The following is a 9,744-nucleotide window of genomic DNA, read 5'->3' on the forward strand; positions in this document are numbered from 1 at the left end:
TATATCATTTAATTTTTTTTTTTAATTTTAACACTTAACTTTTTTTAGATTAAATTTAATTTATTTACTTAATTGATTTTATTTTATGTTAATTTAGTTCTATTTCGTCTTATTATTATTGTAAATTTAATTTAATTTTGTTTAGATTTTTTTAATTTTATTTTTTTTCAGCATTTTTAATTTAAGTAATTTTTTTTAATTGTTACTTTGTTTTATTTATTTCTAAAATTTTTTGTTTTATATTATTTTGTTTAAGTTTTTTTTATTTTATTTATGTATTTTTTTAACTATTTTTAATTTAAATTGTTTTTAAATTTATTTTATTTGCAAAATTGATTCAATATAGTTAAATTTAGTTTAGTTTAATTTTGTTTTAATATTATTTTTCATTGCATTTTTATTTAAATTTTCTTTTAACGTATTTATTTCATTTATCTTTTAATTTTTAAATTTTTATTTCATCTTTTTTATTTTATTTTTATCTAATTTTATTACTTCATTTATTTATTTTGTTTAATATAATCAATTTGATTTAGCTCTATTTGGTCCTATTATTATTGTGTATTTAATTTAACTTTGCTTAGTTTTTTTTCAGTTTTATTTCACCTTTCATTTTTTTTATTTTTTAAATTTATTTTATTTACTTAATTTATTTATTTTATTTTATAAAATTAATTTAATATAGTTCTATTTCGTCTTATTGTTATTGTATATTTATTTTATTTTGTTTATTTGTTTCCCATTTTATTTTATTTCCCCATTTTATTTATCATATTTATTTATTTATCTTTTGTATTTTTGTTTTTTTTTAATTTTACTTTATACTTATTTTATTTAGGTACTGAATGGATTTAATTTAATTTAATAAGTATAGCTAAATGCATTAATATTATTTCTTTCATATTATTTTTTCATAGTATTTTTTTATTATTATTTTTATTTATTTATTTTTCTAACATATTTATTTACTTTTTTAATTATTTGTTGCATTTTTTTTTTTATTTATTAAATATTTTTTTGTATTTTTTATTTCATTCAATTTATTTTATTTTATTTTATTTTACTTCATTTTATTTTATTTTAGTTTAATTTATTTTATTTATTATTTATTTTATTATTTTAATTTTGTTTAGTGGAACTAAAGTTTTAGTTTATTCTATTATGCAATATTTTATTTTAATTTAATTTTAGTCTTTTTTATTTAGATCCGGCAGCAGAAGTACTTAAAACTCACAGATTTTTACAAATTTAGTCAATTTTTACAATATTTTGTGTTGATTTTTAAAACACTAAGAATTCTTTGTGGTGTAAAAATGCTCAGACTTTGAGTTGAATGATCGATTTTGGAATTTTGGTATTGAATTTGAATTGAAATTAGGCTACGCAGGCACGTACACACATTACATATGCACAAGGTAATAGATTAGATGTAATATACATAATTTATCTTATTCTCTATGTTTTATGCGTACATACTTTTGAGCTCTGTATACTGATATATTCAAAAGTTGAAGAAATGCCATTGGAAATTTCGATTCGTTATAAATAGATATATGCATATCCAACTCTTTAAATCGCTAAATGGTGTTGGTTTTCAAAACTTATTATTCTACCCTGTTCCACTTTTCTTATTGTGGATGACACTTTCTCTAATCCTTGCGATTCAGTTAATCGCATAGTCTGCAATCAACTATGCGCACATTCATTCAAATCTGTTGATATCATTGTTGTTGGCGATAGCGCCAATGCGCCAACATAGTGATTGGAATCTGTGCAACTGCAAGCGATACTTTCGTTTCAGATGCACTGCAGTTGCATTAAAAATGCTGTTTTGCACAAAACTCTGCGTGAAAGATATCTCCAAATATGTATGTATGTGTAGATATGTATGTATATCACTTTTCTGTGTGTACATGTACATACATACATCCGTAGATATGATTATTCATAAGCAATGGCGGTTTAGGTGTAAATTTAATACAACTAGAAAAATCGTTAATATTACTTTTTAATAAACAAAATTTCATATAAATAATCTATGTACGTTTGAGTGTTAGTTTAAGCACAACCGATTCGGCTTGTGCAGATGAACGCGTTTCTCTATTACATATGAACATATAGTGCATACGATTTGCGCACAGTGTAACGAACAACTTTAATTGCACATAAATTTATTACACCTCATTTTGTAGTTAAATTAAATTATTTTGTACTTTCTTTTAATCAAATGACTATTGCACCAAACTATATATATATAAATGCACCAAATGATGAAACTTGTGAAAATTTGAAATAATCAAAAAACACTCACTTGAAGCACTGCGTGTGTTCACCCAGCGTTGAGATCAAAACTACAAAATGTACTGTGTGCCCACGGTGGCTTAGGAGACTTTTGCACTGTCTTGTACAGGCTATATGAAATCGAAGCAGAAGCAGAAGTAGAAGAAGCAGCAGCAGCGGCAGTAATACAGCAGTAGTATGAAATACACTTGAGCACAGAGTATATGCTGGCCACAGTGGTTGGTCGGTTGGTTGGCTGACTGGCGTACGTTGCTACTTCGACGCTATTATCGCTATATGGCGCTGTATGGCTGGCTTGCTTGTTAGCTGAGTCGTTCAGTAGAGTCACATAGAACGAAGCAGTAACGCAGTATGAAATACAAAATACTTTGGCTTGGTTTGCTTTGCTTTGGCTTTGGTTGGCTTGTATGAACGCAGAAGAAAATTTTATACACTGCTGCTACTGCGGCTATTGCTACTCTGGCTGTTGCCCTGCTGCCTTCGCCGTTGTCGTACAATGATTGTTCGTAGGTACATACACTTGGGCTGCCTTGTGTGCTGGCGTACTGAACGAACGAAGCAAGAAGAACAAGCAGCAAGCAATATAGTTGAGCTGAGTCGAAAAGCAACCACTACACAAGCCAGGAGATACTTGTCCGTACATAGGCAGCCAGCCACTAGGCGAGCAGTCATGCAGGCGAGCAGGCGGGTAGGCAGGCAGCAGATACACAGCTCTATAGGTAGGCGCATACATACATACGTGTGGGCATATATGTATGTGGCGCTGTAGACGTGAATACATATTTACATATAGAGAGGTAGCAGCTGCAACAACACCAGTAAGGCAATCGAATGGCTGTGCGAATGCAGGCATATTGGTGCGATATAGTTGCCTTTGGTTGCGTTTAATATGGCTGGTGTACGAGCGAGCTAACGAACTAACGAGCCGCTGAACAAACGAACGGCCAAACGAATTCGACAAACAAATAATGTACTCGTACATACGCATGCATATACATATGAATGTATCTACTGACTGATTTCGATACGTTTCAACTCAACTCGTGGTAGAGGCGAATGCAAAGCAAAGAATCTCTACTAAAGCGAGCTGGCTGGCTGGCTGCCCGCCTGCCTGACTGCCTGACTGACTGAATGTCTGACTGTCTGATTGTTTCGGCTGCCTGGTTGGCTGTACTCAGCTAATGGCTGATACAGATACAGGCACTGCCTGCAAAGCAACTATATTTCAAGAATATCAAGAGGGTTGGCTGGGGCACTTGAAGCGACAAATATTTGAGGGGCACTATGTGATTTCCAACGGGGTACTGATTTGCTGTAGTGGGGTGTAGAATGCCGTGAACTAACGAACAAATGTGTAAGCAAGCCAGCGGGCCGGTAATATTAAGAGCAACAACACAAACAACAACTGCGAAAACAACAAGAGCAACAACAGTAATAAGTATACAAAAATAGCAACAATACTACGCATACAGCTGCCATATAAGCAGTCGCCATAGTACAGTACTGTAGTGCCAGCAATGCGATGGCTGAAGCAATCGTAGCAATACCAAAAACAACAGGCGAATGAATAACAGCAGCATGAACGACTTTATATTTTGCACGAACCACTCACGTACCTACATTACATATATACACCTACGAAGCATTCGACATCTCCCCAACTACCCTCACATTAACGTCAGCCCTCCTCATGCCGTAAAGTCCCATACCGCAGAACCATCAACGCTGAGCTGAACACTCAGCAGCCAGCTGCCGCCGAGCCATTGAACGAACGAACGAACGAAGAATCTCCAATACATGTATATATATATGTATGCACGAAGGGGTGGCGATGTCTCTGAATGAGAAATATATTTTCGTTGCTCTTGCCATGCGGCGTTAGTTAGTTAGTGCCGAGTGCTACAGTGATGGCGTGTACTTTAGGTTATCGTTTTCGAGTTAAAACTCACCGCAGCACTGTGTGTCGATTGTATGAAATACCTTAAAACATGAATATCACACCGTGCAATATACTGGCACTGTACTGTACAATTTTTTGTTGGATTGTTGATATTTTAGGCAACCAAGTAAACAACCAGACAGTTGATAACCAGATAGGCAAGTAGCCAGTTAGTCAGTCAGCCACAGCGGGAAAACTCTAGTCGACATGCATGCATGTCCATATGTGTGTAGTATGTTCGTTCATATGTAAGCGCGCATGTGAGAATGTTTGGAAGTAGCCGGCATCGGCATCGGTACCGGTAGGTCTCGGCGCTCATGCTAATGATTTTATGCCGGCTAAGCGCGCAATTCTCTGCAATCTACTGAACTGGTTGACTCACGTGCAGGCCTATAGTTTCGTTCCCTGAAGTGCATACCTACAGAATTTGTGGCGTGGGCATATTGTTTTGCTTCTCCGGCGTGTGATTGATGGAATAGTGATTAGCCACACTTATAGGATAAAAAATAGCTGAAGGTGCATTGAGGAGTTTTCGGTTGACTACCGTGGATGATCTTGTTGGAAAAACGCTTGCTCCATAAACAAGAGGGGGTTTGGGGAAATTTTTAGATATTTTTGTACGTTCAAAATATTCTTTGCTAAGTGGAAGCCATAGGATAAGGATGTGCGGCGAAACACAAATTAAATAAACAAATAGAGCGCTCTCAGAACAGTCTTTTCTACGTTTGATTTATGAATGTTTTTATTTATGAAATGCAGACAAATGTTACGTCTACTTCTACTTCAATATCAGATATTTATGGCTGTGTCACGACTAAACGACGTAAGATTTAAGGTTATGGTTATTGTATGAAGTTATGAAATTTGAAATATTTTTTGTAAATTCTTCAAATAAGAAATGCAATGAATGAACTTCATTATTTTGTGGTTATTAACATTCACACGGCGCTCACGATAAGACCAAATCTACTAATTTGTAGTTACTTTGGCTTTAATCTTATGCTAAAACAAAGCTAGACATTTTTTCACCGATTTGTTTTTTTTTTTAATTTAAGTAGTAAAATGATTCCTTCTCCTGTACCAACATATTATTTCTCTTGATTTTTTAGAACAACCAATTGTGTATTGTTAGGCTAGCATTAGTTTTTAGTACCTTTGCCAGAGAGAACCCATATTAAAGTGAGAACGTTCTTTAAGTCCGTATGCGAAAGAAGGATTTTGGGTCTTTTCAAAACCAAAAAATCAAAGAAATTATAAATATATTAGCTCTATTAACTAGAGACGAGCGCAGTGGCCGAATGGTTTGTGCAAGACTACCATTCGGTAGCGCCTGGGCTCGAAACCAATTATGAGCATGAAACACTAAAATAGTAGAAAACGTTTTTTCTAATAGTAGTCGCCCCTCGGCGGGCAACAGTTGCCATGAAAAAGCTTCTTATAAACAAACCAACTGCCGTTCGCATGAGGCATAAAACTCAGTATGTCCCTTCATTTGTGGAATAACATGAAGATCCACACCACAAGTTGAGGAAGAAGCTTTGGCAAACACCTAACAGAGGAGTTACGCGCCAATTATACACATACTAGGCAAAACGCCTTTTATACGACGGGAAAAAAATATTAACTGAAATTCACTTCTACTAAAATTCTATACGAAACTCCTCCTCCTTGCATCGTAATTACATTACTTTTCAATTATGTATCTCGCTTGAAAGTATGCACTGAAAAATAATAAAACACCTTTCGCGTTTAGTGGTCAACCCTGTAAACCAAAGTTTTCTCTTAATGCTTAAACAAATACCAAAGAAGAAGTTGAAATAAAAATCAGGCCTATATGGCATTCTATCGAATGTATGTAGGTCAAGGCTAAATATTGGCAATAATTCAGTAATTAACACTAAATCCACATGTGGCAATGGGCAGCAGTCCGCTCACTTTTTAAGGCACAAGTGCGCAATCCAAATAATAAAATACATGCGGATACAAATGTGTGTATGTATGTAAGTATGAAAAGATAGATTATTATCAAATACGACTCCATTCAATTAAAATGTATGCATGCGTCAATGCCAATGCAGTTCTGCCCTTTGACTAGCCTCCAACTGAAAGATGCACTTCTCACAACTGGCTTGCCTGGTGGACTGGTGGGCTGATGAAGTTAACAATAGAGTGCGTGCAACAATGAAATACTCCTATAACTCACTTCCATTGCTTTACAATTGATATGCACATGGGTGTAGGTACTTGGCTAAAATTTGCGCGCGTAAAGTTTGAATGTTGGCTGTTGGCTAATCTAACTCATGTCATCGTACAGTAGTGTCGATATTATTGAGCAGCTGTCTAGTGTGAATTCTGTTACGGTTGTGAATAGAATTGTGTGCGTATAGGGGAGAAGCTGCTGGACACGACTGTAGTAACATTCAATGGCGAGAGTCCCCTATGCTCGGGACGCTTTTGCCACTGATACTATCACAATTCAGCAAACATATTTTCGTTTTCAAAAGCTGATATACTTATACATGCATGTATGTATGTGTGTCTACATGGAATTGTGCGATTAAGTCCGCATCTTTGTGCTTGCGTGTTTTCATAAAAGCCACAAAAGTAGCGAGGCAACAACAAAAAATGTTGCTGTCGTTTCGTAAACTGTGTAAGAGCGCGAGGGCAGCAGCAGGGGAGGCTCAGCATAGCCGTTAATATATTGCAATACGAAATCATTCGCAAAGCTTTGTCTAAGCTCTGCTTTCACCCTTTCACGCTAAATATATAAACATACATACATATAGTTACATAGCTATATATATACGTACGATTGTTCATGCGTCCTCCACTTCTTGTGCATACATACATACATATCTGTATGTGTAATTGTTGCAGCGACGCGCGCATAAATTCCGCGTACGCGACAGCAACTCATAAAACTGTATAAACGCCTCATGTTGTTCATTTGTGATACCATACTATCCAAAGCTTTTACTAAACACCTTTTGGCTGGATCACGATCTCGAGTCTATTTTGCTGAACATGCCAAATTTTCTGTCCAGAAAATATTGAAAATTTTAAATACTTCAAACATATACATATGTATATGCATGTACATATGTAAGTACTGAGATATGCCAGTTCATGTACCGCGCGCACTTTTAGATTATGAAATAATCGTATCGGTTGCTCGCCACGCAACTCTACACAAAAAGATGTATGTATACACACACACACATGCACACACACCCTAACCTAAACACCGCCATTATCCCCCCCGTTTCATCAGCTTTGCATCAAAGTGGCGCCCTCTTTGATAGGCGGACGTTGACGGAGCCGTTAGCCGTTGCCGTTGACGCTGCCGGTGTGAACAATCATCGCCCCACATTACTTTAGTTCACGCCGTCGTCTCACCGCTCCCTCTACCATTGTATTAAACCTTCCTCCTCCCTTTTATTAAACCACCCCCTCCTCCACTGGCATATCCCCTTTCCGTGCGCATTCCCTTTGCCTTACCACTTTGCCTCACGTACCCACAGCTCCGCGTCACACAGCACCTCACCGCTCAAGTGCCTACACTTGCACACCATCTTACAGCTTTGCCTTTTAGTGCGACGTAATTAACCACATTTTTCAAGGTATATAGAAAATTTTCCCATTTTTGCTACATTTGCACAGTAGATTTTAAATTTCGTTTAAAATTTTCAAAAAATAACCGTCACTTGGTGGCATTGTATGGGAAAATGTGAAAAACGCGCGCACTTGATTTTCTTGCAGTACAAAATACAACGGAATATATCAGAAACGAGAATATAACACCACCATCGACGAGCAACGGTACTCGAACGAAATTCATAACGAGCGAACCCGCCAGCCAACCAGCCAAGTAGCCGTCCATGTTGAAATCTTCCACATAGTATGGCTACGAACATGAAAATTTCATAGAAAACCCACGCCAAATTGGGTCGTTTTCTTTCGCAATTTTTATGTAATAAAATGCAGCAAATTTGTGCGGTTTCGCAAAAAATAAATAGCTTGAACAATTTTCAATCGATGATGGAAAATCACTTTTCACTTACCAGTGGCAAAAAATGCTGAAAATTCGTTTTTAATTCACGCACTAAAAATTAATTTTTCTTCTACGCTTCCACTGGCTATGGCTGCCTTGTAGTATTACCTTGCTTGTACACTTTAGATTTTATTCAGTTCAGTTCAGTGGAGTTTGCCTTCGGTTTTTGGTTTTGCTTGCTTGCCTTTGCCAGATACCCAAGTGTTTCGTTCGCCAGTTCGCTAGTATAAAGTCGCTGCTAGTAGTAGCCAGCCTACAGCAAGTCATTGTATCAGCTATATGCCAGCCAGTTGAGTTGAGTATTAACGAAGGCAAACGAACGAGCATACGAACGAATGAAATACTCATCACACCACAGTCAAATGACCAGCCAACCACCAGCCCAGCCCAGCATACGTACGTACGGGAGCATATAGAGCCGCATAGGCAACAGTAACGGGTTCACAGGGGAAGTGACGATATCACGTCACAGAAAAACATGACGAGCGGAGGGCTGGTGGGTTAAAGAGGGGTCACTCGAAATCGCTCAGTGTGCGAGTACAGTATTTCAAGCATTGAAGAAGAAGCAGTAGTGGTTGAGCTGAACAAGCCCGTCAGCTAGCGAGGCAATGGAAACGGCAACAGAAACAACTTTTTAACGAGTGTACGACTGATGGGCCTGTAGTGCACAGCTAATGGTGGGTTGGGGGTCGGTGTTGAGTAGTATGCCAAAGCAATGTGTTGGTATACCGTACAGGCCGAATTTGTCAAACAGTGGTTAGTAGGTATTGTAATGTTCTCAAAAAGTTAATTTATATATTTATTATATTCATACATTTGCAGAGTTGATATTCTGTTAACCGTGGTTTGTAGGGATAGAAATACTTCCAAGGTAAAAAACTACGTCTAACAATAAATTGTGTTGAAAAGAGATCAACTGTATTTATGTACATATGTATGTACGTTCGTATATAAACAATCATGTAGAGGTCAAACTTCTACTTTTCCAAAATGGACCTCAACGTACTTAACATATGTATGTCTGGCACCTATGGATGTTCCCCCTTAAACGACTTACCTAACACCCATCTCCCTTTGGACCCACCCCGCGGAAGCAACTTGTTTCTTGGGTCTAACGTTAAATGAGATTGACGACTATGATGACTGCTGCAAAAACAACTACATGCCTTTGTGAAAAGATTCCGTTTATTTACAAGGCTTTTAAAAAATAAGTTTAGAGAAAAAACATTGAGGGCAAAAGAAGTAAAAATATATATTTTTATACTAACGAGATCCTAATACATATGTACTTACATATATGTATGTATTTAGATTTTGGTAGCAAGAATCCAAAGAGGTTTTAAACTGAGGCTACAAGGCTCCAACAACTAAAAATACCTACCATATGTGCATACATGAATACACACATGAATTTTCACACATAATTGTCACACCTCTAGCTAATGACCCCGCC

The 9,744-nt window shown here is 36.6% G+C and overlaps 1 protein-coding gene across 3 annotated transcripts in view; it reads right to left on the reverse strand.

The window, feature by feature from the left end:
- The window catches only part of LOC129244473 (high mobility group protein Z), a 29,281-nt gene extending 20,774 nt beyond the window's left edge, over positions 1-8,507 (reverse strand). The window contains exon 1 of one of the 3 annotated variants that reach the window (XM_054882113.1): positions 8,302-8,507. The gene's annotated coding sequence lies outside the window, so the exon portion shown is untranslated. Of the gene's footprint in view, positions 1-2,311; positions 2,802-8,301 lie in introns of those variants that run through there. The other 2 variants (XM_054882115.1, XM_054882114.1) reach the window with 2 other exon arrangements.
- Between the last annotated feature and the right edge of the window lie 1,237 nt (positions 8,508-9,744).

Source organism: Anastrepha obliqua, chromosome 4 (assembly GCF_027943255.1).
Source record: "Anastrepha obliqua isolate idAnaObli1 chromosome 4, idAnaObli1_1.0, whole genome shotgun sequence".
In the NCBI taxonomy this organism is placed as follows: Eukaryota; Metazoa; Arthropoda; class Insecta; order Diptera; family Tephritidae; genus Anastrepha; species Anastrepha obliqua.